General features: G+C 40.1%; 1 protein-coding gene across 2 annotated transcripts in view; it reads right to left on the bottom strand.

Annotated features, from left to right (window-relative positions):
• Window positions 1-13,522, bottom strand: part of LOC134533332 (microtubule-associated protein tau) — a 735,916-nt gene that overhangs the window by 29,106 nt on the left and 693,288 nt on the right. The gene's annotated exons all lie outside the window — the stretch shown is intronic.

The raw sequence follows: 13,522 nt of genomic DNA, 5'->3' as shown, positions 1-13,522 counted from the left end.
TAGGCGGTCATGAACAAGTGTCGTACACAGAGTCAGGGTCGACACTGTGCAGTCATAATCATGTGTCGTGCACAGAGTCAGGGTCGACACTGTGCAGTCATGATCAAGTGTCGTACACAGAGTCAGGGTCGACACTGTGCAGTCATAATCAAGTGTCGTACACAGAGTCAGGTCTAACACTGGGCGGGCATGATCAAGTGTCGTACACAGAGTCAGGGTCGACACTGTGCAGTCATGATCAAGTGTTGTACACAGAGCCAGGGTTGACACCGTGCAGTCATGATCAATTGTCGTACACAGAGTCAGGGTCGACACTGTGCAGACATGATCAAGTGTCGTACACAGAGTCAGGGTCCACACTAGGCGGTAACTACGTTGTTCAACGACATGATCGAGTGTCGTACACAGAGTCAGGGTCGACACTGTGCAGTCATGATAAAGTGTCGTGCACAGAGTAAGGTCTAACACTGGGAGGTCATGATCAAGTGTCGTACACAGAGTCAGGGTCGACACTGTGCAGTCATGATCAAGTGTCGTACACAGAATCAGGTCTAACACTGTGCAGTCATGATCAAGTGTCGTACACAGAGTCAGGGTCGACACTGTGCATTCATGATCAAGGGTTGTACACAGAGTCAGGTTCGACACTATGCAGTCATGATCAAGTGTCGTACACAGAGTCAGGGTTTACACTGTGCAGTCATGATAAAGTGTCGTACACAGAATCAGGTCTAACACTGTGCAGTCATGATCAAGTGTCGTACACAGAGTCAGGGCCCACACTAGGCGGTAACCTCGTTGTTCAACGACATGATCGAGTGTCGTACACAGAGTCAGGGTCGACACTGTGCAGTCATGATCAAGTGTCGTACACATAGTCAGGTCTGACACAAAGCGGTCAAGATCAAGTGTCGTACAAACAGACATTTATACAGCAAAGCAATACGTATTAAAACAATAATATCTAGGCGAGAAAATCTTACTACTGCGATACATATATAAATTATTGTTTTTCATTGCCAGACATAAGTCCATAAATTTTACGAACCACAGGGCTTTAGAAAAATACCCACATTACGAAAACAGGACACAGATACAGAAAGTCCACAGACAATCATGCGCAGTTAAAAGGCAAAATTACATAAAACAATAATTTCAAATAATAGGTATTAATATTACCTTTTAAAAACATTATTTATTATTTTTAACTTAATAAGAATAATAAATATTTGTTGTGGTTCAAAAAAGTTGAAAATAAAAAAAGGTCAAAATCAAGAAACCAAAAAAAAAAAGTAAACCGGCATTATGGACAGGACTTTAGAGAGAAATTTGTCATAATCGTAAAACGGTTGAAATATTTGTCCATGGCAGTCCTACGGGAGGATTAAGTCAACCCAAAAAACCTGTAATACCCCAAGTGTCTTAAAGAATAATTAAATAAGTAGGTTAAAAGATTTGGAAACTCTGAATACTGGGGCCCTCAATTAATAACTATAAAAGGTTACATCAGAGGCGACACTAGGAGTAAACAAAGAAAATTTAGTGACTCCCTACGAACACTTGGGAGAAAGAGGATCGTTATTATATATTAAATAAATAAAAACAACTGTTACGTCTAAAGACTTCCTTATTTTATTAATCATTGTTCTTTCTTTTTTTATAGATTAAATTTTCCTTAGTAACATCTGTTTTTCATTGATAAGTGATCTCATTTAAATTCCTCACAATTACACTTATTTACTAATTGAACTTATTTACTATCGGGCCGGCCCTGAATGTTTAACAAAAATAACAATACTTAAAAACATGAATGAAATCAACATTGGTAACTTTAAAGGTTGTACATTATAGTCCTTGCAAAACATAATATAAATTTCTTCTCCTCGAACTGCTTTTACTGTCCGCTGTCTTAACTGGGTTACACTATTTTTTTTGAGTTCGTGAATAGAATAATAGAATTATGCGGGTATCACCCGGGGCTGTAGGTAGACGGTGATCGAGGTAGTAGGTCTAAAGATGGTGGATTCTGCTCAGGAACCGACTCCAGAGGTTCTGGCAGAGGATTTTGGCTGCCCCAAACTTGGAACCCTGTCTGAAACAGAGGTCCAAATTCCAAAGAATCAGACCTGTTTCCAGACAGTATACTTAAATGGCGCAAAAGGCCAATAGAGGGAAAAAAAATGGAGGGGGGGACGACGTCAAGACTTACCAAAACAGTGTGTTGGTCCTGGCTCTCAGGAGAGGGCGTCTCGTCTCCGAAAACCCGAACCACGATTCGCGGTAGACACGGAAGTCATCATGATTAATTAAAAAATATATATAAAAAATACTAAGTTTCTCTACTTTTAACTAAACTACTGACTGGTTACTCTTAATTTTAGACAGGGACTTCATCCCTCTAGTCTGAGAAGACTACATAATATACGATGCGATGTCGATGATTCGCCGAAGATCGCAGTTACAAACGGTACCAGTCAGTCAGGAGGCGCGCACCGAAGTTAGTCCAGAGCGGGATATCACCAGAATATCATTAGCGCGGGGTCTCTAGAGAATGGAAGGGTGGGTAGGCTCTGAGCCTAAAATTACCGAGTCCCCCGAAGGTGTCCGGTATAAAAAAAATTTAGATCTTACTGGAGTGACTGCCCGACTGAGGCGCTATCTTTTGGTGGCGAGAAGAAGTACTAATAAATCGACTAGTGACCGACGAGAGTGTCAAGCTAGGGGGTAATGGAGTAACCAGAGGTGCCACCTAGTGGCCCGAGACATAAGGAGGAGAGAGGTAGTCGTTCCCTCCGCGCGAGCGCGGTAGTGTCGGCGCTGCCGACGCCCACAAGTGGCGTTAGTGACCACAGCCGTCACTAAATATCGTTAAAGTCCAGAATCGTAACTGCGGCTGTCAAGCTTGACTTCGGTTAACGTACCCGTGTGGTCGTCGCTCCTAGCTTCACTTCTGAGAAGAAAGGGTGGGTGAGCAGGAGGGGGATGGCTTCAAAAAACGCATGGTCTGTGGGACGCAAGGCCCACGGGATCCTCCTGTCGTGTCTTGCTGCTAGTGAACCTTATACCGATTCGTGACAGAGTTAGCAGGGCTCAGCACTGCTTCACAAGCCGCTCTAGGCAAAAGTAGTCACGCGAAGAAATAAAGTTATCGGCCCCCGACGTGCCTGAAGGCGGGAGAAATATCAGCCAGAATGCTAGCCTAGCATGAGGCTGGGAAAGAAAATCAGCTCGCCTCTGAGAACAGAGGCTGAGGGCATGGCCGTAAAGAAAATAAAATTAGAGAAAAAAAATATTTCCAAAAATATTTAAGATTACAAAATTTTAAATAAAACCTGCCTAAATCCCTAATACACGGCACATACTCCCCCGCGTTAAAGCGGAGCTTAGGGGGAAGCAAAAACAATAACCAAAAACTTCAGTAGGACGAGATACCAGATTCGCCTGTATCCTACTACTTACATGCTAACACACAAAAAAATGATTAAACACTCTTATGAACTAATGTGCACATTCTTAATGACTAACATGATTAAATTCATTAACTTAAATAAAATTATTAACTTAAGTGGCCACTTAAACTAACACCTTATATTAAGTTTCCTTACAAACTAGTACCATGGATTTTTATTGTTACTTAATGTTACTACCTAGGTTTTGTATTCTTGAGTTAAACTCCTTATTGAGTCTTAAATATATATATATATATATATATATCTGGCATGCCGAGGCTTAGAGAAAATAATCGCTCCTATTTTAAATTCGGATGCGCTTTCTTAAGGTGGGAGATGTGCGCTCGTGTCACATACTCTCCGGAACTGGGGTCGGCTAGACTCACAGTCACTGGGGTTAGAAATCGTTGGATCTGTAATGGTCCAGTCCAGCGATACGATAACTTGGCCGATCGCTTATCGATGGCCTTACTCTGCAGGTGTGCTTTGCACATTACCGTGTCACCTACCCTGTAGTGGTTAGGGGAGCGGTACTTATTGTACCTTCTCTGACTTGTTTGGTGAGCCAAATTTAAAATCCTACGCGCCTTTCTCCAAATCTCCGTGATGTCCTTGGGATCATCCGGCAGTAGGTCTTCGAGAGACCAAAGATTGGAAACGGGTGTGTTGGGCTTATAAGTAAAGATAATCTCAAATGGGGTGGATTTGTGTCCTTCATGTCGGGCATAATAAAATGCCATCTGTAACCACACCAAATTACTGTCCCATTTTTCCTGCGCATTCGCGTGGAACGCTATGAGCGCCGAACGAAGATTTCTATTAAATCTCTCCGCGTGCGAGGGTTTAGGGTAGTATGGCAATGTCGTCACATGCTGTATACCATGCGAGAAGCACATGTTCTTGAAAGTTCTGGATGTAAACTGTGTTCCGTTGTCGGATACAATTATGTTCGGTAATCCTGAAGTTTTAAAAATGTGATTTTGTAATGCACGCACAGTGGTGTCAGCTGTAGCCTTACGGAGTGGAATAAGCCAAACAAATTTTGAAAAAGCATCTATGCCCACAAGAAGCATAGAGTGTCCGGATTTGGATCGAGGAAATGGCCCTACAAAATCAATAAAAAGTTTTGGCATAGGTCTTTCGGCTACTTCTGAGGCAAGAAAACCGTACTGTGTATTTTGTGCAGGTTTACTTAATGCACATCGCTTACATAACTTAACTCGCTGTGTAATGTCCCGGTGCATTCCTTCCCAAATAAAATGGCGTCGGATACCTTGAATGGTTTTATAAATACCTAAATAGTCACCGAGAGGTGAACTATGGTAATATGTGAAAATCATATCATGCAGATTTTGTGGAAGAACAATTTTAAAGTGCCTTGACTGTTGTGTACGTTTTTGTAGGAGACCTTTAGCTAACTTATAAAATTTCGGATCTGTACCCGCTTTAACTTGTTCAATTATTTTTGCCAAATATGGGTCGGCTTGTTGATGTGTTTGTATGTCCTGAAAAGCAAAGGGGAAATCGGTTAGGAGTGCCTGACACGAAATCTGAGGTTCCTCCTGAGATATTGTTTCGGAGGGGTTCTCGAACATTCGAGAAAGTGTGTCAGCCACAATGTTTTGAGTACCGCGAATATGTTGAATATTAAATTTGAGAGAAGAAATTTTGGTGGTCCACCTTCCAAGTTTTCCTAATTGTTTAGGGTGGGCTAACAGCCAAGCGAGTGCCTGATTATCGGTTTCCAATAGAAATTCCCTATGTTCCAGAAACTGTCGGAATTTATCAATACCAAAAACTACTGCTAAACATTCCAATTCATACACTGAAGATGCTTTCCTTTCCTGAAAAGTTAATGTACGTGAGGCAAAGGCAATGGGTTGCCTGGCACCATCTATTTCCTGAGACAATACCGCCCCTGTAGCAACACTTGAGGTGTCTGTTTGTAAAATAAAGGGTTTACTCAAATCTGCCATGCGCAGAACAGGTGGATTCGCTATGGCTTCTTTCAAGAAATTAAATGCCTTGTCTTGTTCAGGACCCCAAATATATTGTGTATTTTTCTTACGTAATGCATTCAAGGGTGCCGCATGCTCGGCGAAATTTGGTATGTATTTGGCATAAAAATTAGCCATGCCAATAAAACGAGCTATGCCCTTTGTGTCTTTAGGTGGTTTGAATTCCCTGATCGCCTGTGTACGTTCTGGATCAATTGTAACACCTTTGTGTGATACCAAATGTCCAAGAAAAGATATTTCGGAAGCAGCAAATTTTACCTTTTTTGTATTTACAGTGAGGCCTGCCTTGCGCAGTCTTTCAAGGACAAGAGTCAGATACTGGATGTGTTCCTCAAAACTTTCTGAATAAATTACAAGATCATCTAAATAATTGTAAACAAATTTCAATTTAAAATCTCCTAATACTTGTTCAAGAAGTCGTGTGAGTACTTGAGCACCTGTGGCCAAGCCAAAAGGTACCACATTATACTGGTAAAGATTCCAAGGTACGCAAAATGCGGTAATAGGTTTTGAGTCTTGCGTGAGTGGGATCTGATGGTACGCCGAATTGAGATCGAAAACACTGAAATACCTGGCCTTACTAAACCAATGAAAGGCCGAGTTCAAATCTGGGAGGGGTGTTTGCGGTATTTTAATCTGTTTGTTCAGTTTTCGATAATCAGTGATGAAACGTTGTTCCGTGCCCTTGGGCACTAGAAATGCAGGTGAACTGAAAGGAGAATTAGAAGGTTCTATTACCTCATTATCTAACATTTTTTGTACATGTTTTCTCATAATTTCCATTTTAGGACCTAAAAGTTGATAAGGATAACTTTTGACTGGCGTGGTATCAGCCAATTCAATTTGATATTCAATTAGGTTAGTTCTACCTAATTTCTTAGTTAGCACATCTGAAAATTCATTACACAAATCTCGAATAGCCACTTGTTTACTGGGCTCGAGATGATCCAGGGACAAAGAATTTCTCTCGTCAGTGTTGGTAGAAACATTAGTAACTTGTCCTGACCTTTTATTTTCAGGTTCCACGAATGATATGACAAGTTTTTTATTAAATTTAAATACAAACTTCCTGCTTGTAGATCAATCAAAATACCTGTTTTAGCGATGAAGTCGGAGCCTAGAATAAGCTGCGTGGCTAAGTTTTCTGCCACAAGTAAAGGGAAATTCCAAGTGAATAATTCTATCCTGATTTTCACTATAGCCACTTTGGATATACTAATTGGTTCGTCCGCTGCAGTAAAACAGCGTACATCCGTGACTTCTGTTTTTAGAACCTGCTTGTTCTTCTGTAATTCCCTAAACAAATCGCCTGAAATAAAACTACGAGTAGCTCCTGTATCTATCACACCAATAATTTGATTTTTGCCAAACATTGCTTTAGTGTATGGTAATACAGTTCGGACGTGACCGAAAATGTTGTGACACTTACGTTTTCCCTTGTTAGTCAGGCTAACACATGTTTTGCAAATTCTTGTGAATTTCTTAGAATTTTCTTTATGATTAATTTGCTGTGTTATAATCTTCTGTTTGTGTTTTCTGTCTTTTTCTGTGTATTTCTTTCGTTTATTTTTCTTGTGTTTTGGTTTTCCTGTGTTATGCCTTTTTTTGATTTTTGTTTTGTTTTTGTGATTCGTTAGTATGCACACTATGCACTGAAAAATTCCTCTCGGATGAAGTTTTAGGTGGACCAGGTAGAAATTTGCCTGGCCACCGACTTACGCATTTTTTGCCTTGTTGAAATTTGGTTTGAAATTTTCGTGTTTACATTGCTCAATGTAATGTCCTGTTTGCTTGCAATAATTACAGAAAGGTGGTTGTTGTTGTATGTTCTTGTTTGAACCATACTAATTATTTCTGTAGTAGTTTGTTTTCTGTTGTGGGTGGCTATTCTGTTGTTTCGTGTATGGAAAACTATTTGCAGTTTCTGCCTGAGAATCATGCTTATCCACTGACTTCGCTGACCTGTTTCTCCGAGTGTCTGCATATTCGTAACTCATGGCCTGTATACAGAATTGATCTAGTTCTACAAAACTCCGTGGCCTAGCCTGGAAAACAGCGCGTGAGCGCTCTGCCTGATTTAGTCCGTCTACTATGCAACTAACTATTTCGCTCTCTGATACGCCCAATCTGAGAACCGCCGCGGCTTCTCTGATTGATGCTACATAGTGTGGCAATGCTTCATTACTTCGCTGTAGTCTGTTGTACCATTCCAAACGGTAATTTGTCAAAAGTCTGGCAGGTATAAAAAAATTCAAAATTTCTTCGTGGTATTTGTCAAAAGAGTAACTATTTTCTATAGCTTGACTCGTTCTTTCACTCAGTGGTGGTTGGGTGTAAGGAAAAACTATCTCCAACAACTGTTTGTCAGGAATGCCCCCTTTCTGTCTGATTTTAAGTAAGTGCCTTATGAATTCGATTAATTTATCTGGGTCAAGATCACTTGTTTCTGGAAAACCAACAAGTAATCTCTCGACTGGATGGGCAATTTTCCCATAACAGCTATACTCAGCCGCCCTTGGCGTAACTGGTAATGTTGTTTCTGGTTGATTCTGCGTTGATGGCGGAGGTGGGGGTGAAGGATGTGCAATTTGCGCGGAGGGGATGGTAGGGATCGGAGTTCCTTGCCCGGATGTTAATAAAGAATGAAACTGGGAATAGGGATTAAAATATGACTGGTTTGTGGCGAATAGGAAAAACAAATTTTGCTGTGTTAAAGGATGCGGATTTGCAGGCAAGTTACCGGAAAATGTGACACTGGTGATGGGAGCTGTAGAAACATGCACGCCTGAGGGAATTTGAGTGGTGGCTGCTGGGATGGGAGGGGTTGAAACTGCGAAGAATGATTGAGATGTTGATGAAATGGGCGGAACCTGCCTTGTTTGGCACAAAGATACTTGTGTGTCGGGTTGCCTTATTTCCTGAGGAAATTCCGGATTTTCAATCTCTACATTTTATGTGTTTCCATTCCTAGGTTTTCTGCCTGGGCCATGTTGGCCCGGAGATCCTGTTGAGTTTCTAATTGGGCTGCCCTAGCTTTCAATTTAATTTGGAAGGCGTTTGTCTGTTGCAGACAACGATTTAGCACTGTTCGATAAACACCATTGAGCACATCTGCGGAAAGTACCACAAGATTTTCCAGTCGTCTGGTGACATGCTCTAATCGCATAATGTGTCGCTTTACATTGGGCAAATTCTCTTCCACATCTGAATTACTTACGAAAGCAGTTATGTCGTAAAATTTGGAGCAAGCTATGTTGAATTCCTCGAGTATTTCTAAATTTAGATTATGTACTGAGGTAGGTAACTTATCACGTACTGAGGTAGGTAACTTATCACGTACTGAGGCTCGAAGCCTCTTTCGCAGCTCTTGCGCATTTCCAGTAGTTGGTAAATTACTCAACTGCAACTCGTAACTTAATTCATCTACTAGTAATAGCTCCGGAGTAATCATCCTGTCCGGATTCATAGTATTACACAAAACAAAACACTACCCTCTTAAAATTATCTCTTAAACTTTAACCTTAGGTATACACTTAAATATAGCTTATAATTAAAACAATTGCTTTATTGCGTGGAAAGTATGTGCCTTCATAATTTATTATTATTATTATTACACACGTCGGGAAATGAACAGTGTACTCGGGTGTAACAAGCTGTCAGGTTAGCTTGCACAACACGATACCTACAATGAACGTCACGTCAGCCAGCAGGACCGACCTTGGAGCGTAGAGCCTTTAACTAGGGGTGTGGGGGGGAGGGAGTATCTTGTCCAGCGGACAAGTCTCTGTTGATAAGCCACGCATGCGGGCTGAGTTGCGTGGGCGGGCAGCCAGCTGCCTCACAGCGCGCGCTCAAATGTAAACACAGAGACTGAAGTGCAGCAAAACTTATGATAATTTTAAAATTCAAAGGTCAATTTAGCGGTATCAGCGGACAGTTCACAAATAACTTACTACAAAAAGATTCTAAGTGACAAAAAAAATATAAAAAAATTTTTTTTATTCAATTTTTTTTTTAATTTTAAGTTTAGACCTTTCAACTTAGGTATGTCTATAGATGTAACCATGCTCTGCTACCATTTTGTAATACCCCAAGTGTCTTAAAGAATAATTAAATAAGTAGGTTAAAAGATTAGGAAACTCTGAATACTGGTGCCCTTAATTAATAACTATAAAAGGTAACATCAGAGGCAACACTAGGAGTAAACAAAAAAAATTTAGTGACTCCCTACGAAAACTTGGGAAAAGAGGATCGTTATTATATATTACATAAATAAAAACAACTGTTACGTCTAAAGACTTACTTATTTTACTAATCATTGTTCTTTCTTTTTTTAATAGATTAAATTTTCCTTAGTAACATCTGTTTTTCATTGATAAGTGATCTTATTTAAATTCCTCACAATTACACTTATTTACTAATTGAACTTATTTACTATCGGGCCGGCCCTGAATGTTTAACAAAAATAACAATACTTAAAAACATGAATGAAATCAACATTGGTAACTTTAAAGGTTGTACATTATAGTCCTTGCAAAACATAATATAATTTTCTTCTCCTCGAACTGCTTTTACTGTCCGCTGTCTTAACTGGGTTACACTATTTTTTTTTGAGTTCGTGAATATAATAATATAATTATGCGGGTATCACCCGGGGCTGTAGGTAGACGGTGATCGAAGTAGTAGGTCTAAATATGGTGGATTCTGCTCAGGAACCGACTCCAGAAGTTCTGGCAGAGGATTTTGGCTGCCCCAAACTTGGAACCCTGTCTAAAACAGAGGTCCAAATTCCAAAGAATCAGACCTGTTTCCAGACAGTATACTTAAATGGCGCAAAAGGCCAATAGAGGGAAATAAAAGGGGGGGGGGGGGGATGACGTCAAGACTTACCAAAACAGGGTGTTGGTCCTGGCGCTCAGGAGAGGGCGTCTCGTCTCCGAAAACTCGAACCACGATTCGCGGTAGACAAGGAAGTCATCATGATTAATTAAAAAATATATATAAAAAATACTAAGTTTCTCTACTTTTAACTAAACTACTGACTGGTTACTCTTAATTTTAGACAGGGACTTCATCCCTCTAGTCTGAGAAGACTACATAATATACGATGCGATGTTGATGATTCGCCGAAGATCGCAGTTACAAACGGTACCAGTCAGTCAGGAGGCGCGCACCGAAGTAAGTCCAGAGCGGGATATCACCAGAATATCATTAGCGCGGGGTCTCTAGAGAATGGAAGGGTGGGTAGGCTCTGAGCCTAAAATTACCGAGTCCCCCCGAAGGTGTCCGGTATAAAAAAAAAATTTGATCTTACTGGAGTGACTGCGCGACTGAGGCGCTATCTTTTGGTGGCGAGAAGAAGTACTAATAAATCGACTAGTGACCGACGAGAGTGTCAAGCTAAGGGGTAATGGAGTAACCAGAGGTGCCACCTAGCGGCCCGAGACATAAGGAGGAGAGAGGTAGTCGTTACCTCCACGCGAGCGCTGTAGTGTCGGCGCTGCCGACGCCCACAAGTGGCGTTAGTGACCACAGCCGTCGCTAGATGTCGTTAAAGTCCAGAATCGTAACTGCGGCTATCAAGCCTGAGATGGCCTTGACTTCGGTTAACGTACCCGTGCGGTCGTCGCTCCTAGCGTCACTTCTGAGAAGAAAGGGTGGGTGAGCAGGAGGGGGATGGCTTCAAAAAACGCATGGTCTGTGGGACGCAAGGCCCACGGGATCCTCCTGTCGTGTCTTGCTGCTAGTGAACCTTATACCGATTCGTGACAGAGTTAGCAGGGCTCAGCACTGCTTCACAAGCCGCTCTAGGCAAAAGTAGTCACGCGAAGAAATAAATTTACCGGCCCCCGACGTGCCTGGAGGCGGGAGAAATATTAGCCCGAATGCTAGCCTAGCATGAGGCTGGGAAAGAAAATCAGCTCGCCTTTGAGAACAGAGGCTGAGGGCCTGGCCGTAAAGAAAATAAGATGAGAGATAAAAAAAATTATTTCCAAAAATATTTAAGATTACAAAATTTTAAATAAAACGTGCCTTAATCCCTAATACACGGCACAAACCTGTTTAAAACATTATGATTAAAGAGGAAAGTGTAGAAGCAAGTGTTAGTATAGCGTCATGCGGCATTGTCTGAGTGGTAGACGATCCCTGGAGTAGGGCGACTATCTGAACTGTCAGTGAGGAAGTGTAGAAAAGGGAAGTGGCAATAGGGTATAATTATTTTTTACCTAGAAAGTGGTTTGGGAAGGGATAGGAAAATAAGTTAATATATTGTTTTTGTAGAATAAATGCAATTTAGTACAACATATTTTTCTTATGCTATTCTTCCCCATACACTCTTCCGGACAATTCACTGAAGAATTCGCCTCAAATAAATGTAGAGTTTTTCGTTATTTCCGATAAAGTTAGCTTCGTAAAAATTACGTTGAATTTTATATTCAGAATTCTGTTTTACGTTATAAAAATGGTAAACGCTCTTTTTTTTTTTTTGCATGAAACGTGGTTCATTCCTGATTGTTTTTCTTTTATACCAAGATTATTTTTGTGTATACATTTTCTAATTAAGAGAACTTTGTACCAGTAAATTTTGGAAGAAAACGGTAAATTCACGGCTATCCCTAAATATTTATTTACCAGCATTCTTTAAAATTTTAAGGTGAAAATTTTTAAGTGTAGCATAACATTGTTCAAGGATATGATATATGATATATTTATCATCCGACGTATACATTTTATTCTATAAGACTTCCTGGGATCCTTACAAACTTACTACTAATATCTTTGTATAACTCTTTTTATTCTCTATTTCTCAATTAAGCAGTTGGTTCAATATTTTGGACCTCAAGATAACTGACTTCATTAAATGTTTAAAAGTTACAAACCACACTCAGTATTTTATAAAACTTTTAAAATTATGTAGAGACAGTGGCACTACCTAGAAAGGAACTTTGGAACTGTCAGTGACGCCATCCAAGACGGCCGAGCACACCATATAATACCTTGAGCGGGTGGAAGGACAGCAGGGTAACCTCAGGGACTACCATAAGTTTTTGTTGTGAGTGGAAACATTAATTCATACGTAGGGATGTGCAACGAGTTGTCGAAATAAGGAAGTGCAAGATTATTTGTGAACGAATTTCTTTGAACAAGGTATTTTAGGTATTCGGTATTTTTAATATTAATATTATTAATATTTTAATATTGAAATAATTTATTTGTAGCATTTGATATCCTCTTGTTAAGGCTTTGGAAGGAATCACATGAGTAGTATTTAATAGGGGCTCCTGCGCCAGGCTTCAGGCTGTGGAGCCGGGAGACGAGCCACCATCTTGGATTGTGACGTCACGGCGGCCATCTTGGATGGGTGTGACCTTGAACTTTTACCTTGACCTTGAACTTCAAATTAGCCAAAATAAGCCCAAATTTAGCCCACATTTGTCCAAAATTTAGCCAAAATTTGTCCAAAATTCCTCAAAATTCACCAAAACTTCAATTTTTTTGAAAACAAATTCCGCCAAAAATCTCAAAAAATTCCACAATTCAAAAAATAGGATTTCGAAAAACCTCAAAAGTCGTTCTGCCTTAGCAACCACGAAAATTCCTAAAAACGGCTTAAGAATCCATGTCTACAGCCAACCATGACCGCCATTTTGAGTTATGACATCACCGTTGAAATTTCCATTATGCCCGCCATCTTTAACTTTTTAAATTATTATCCGATTTTAATGAAAAAAAATTTAAAATTTATAACAAAATTCAATTAATAAAATTTTAATAAAAAATATTTAAAAAATACATTTACGCTACGGAGCTCGGAGTCCTTGGTTCGAACCTGGTGAGGGCAAAAAAAATAAAAATGGCGACCAATCCTTCCCTCACTGTGGCTGCTGGCAGACTGACCCCCACCACTTTTTACCATCAGGTAGTATGATGTCATGTCCACCATCTAGAAATTTGGACGCCATCTTGAAAATCTTTATTTATTATCCAATTTTAATGAAAAAAAGTTTACAATTCACAAAAAAATTTACTTATTAGAATACCGATTGATTATAT

Source organism: Bacillus rossius, chromosome 6 (genome assembly GCF_032445375.1).
Source record: "Bacillus rossius redtenbacheri isolate Brsri chromosome 6, Brsri_v3, whole genome shotgun sequence".
Taxonomy (NCBI): domain Eukaryota; kingdom Metazoa; phylum Arthropoda; class Insecta; order Phasmatodea; family Bacillidae; genus Bacillus; species Bacillus rossius.
Note: the sequence above shows the minus strand (reverse complement) of the source record. Positions and strands in the feature narration are given on the sequence as shown.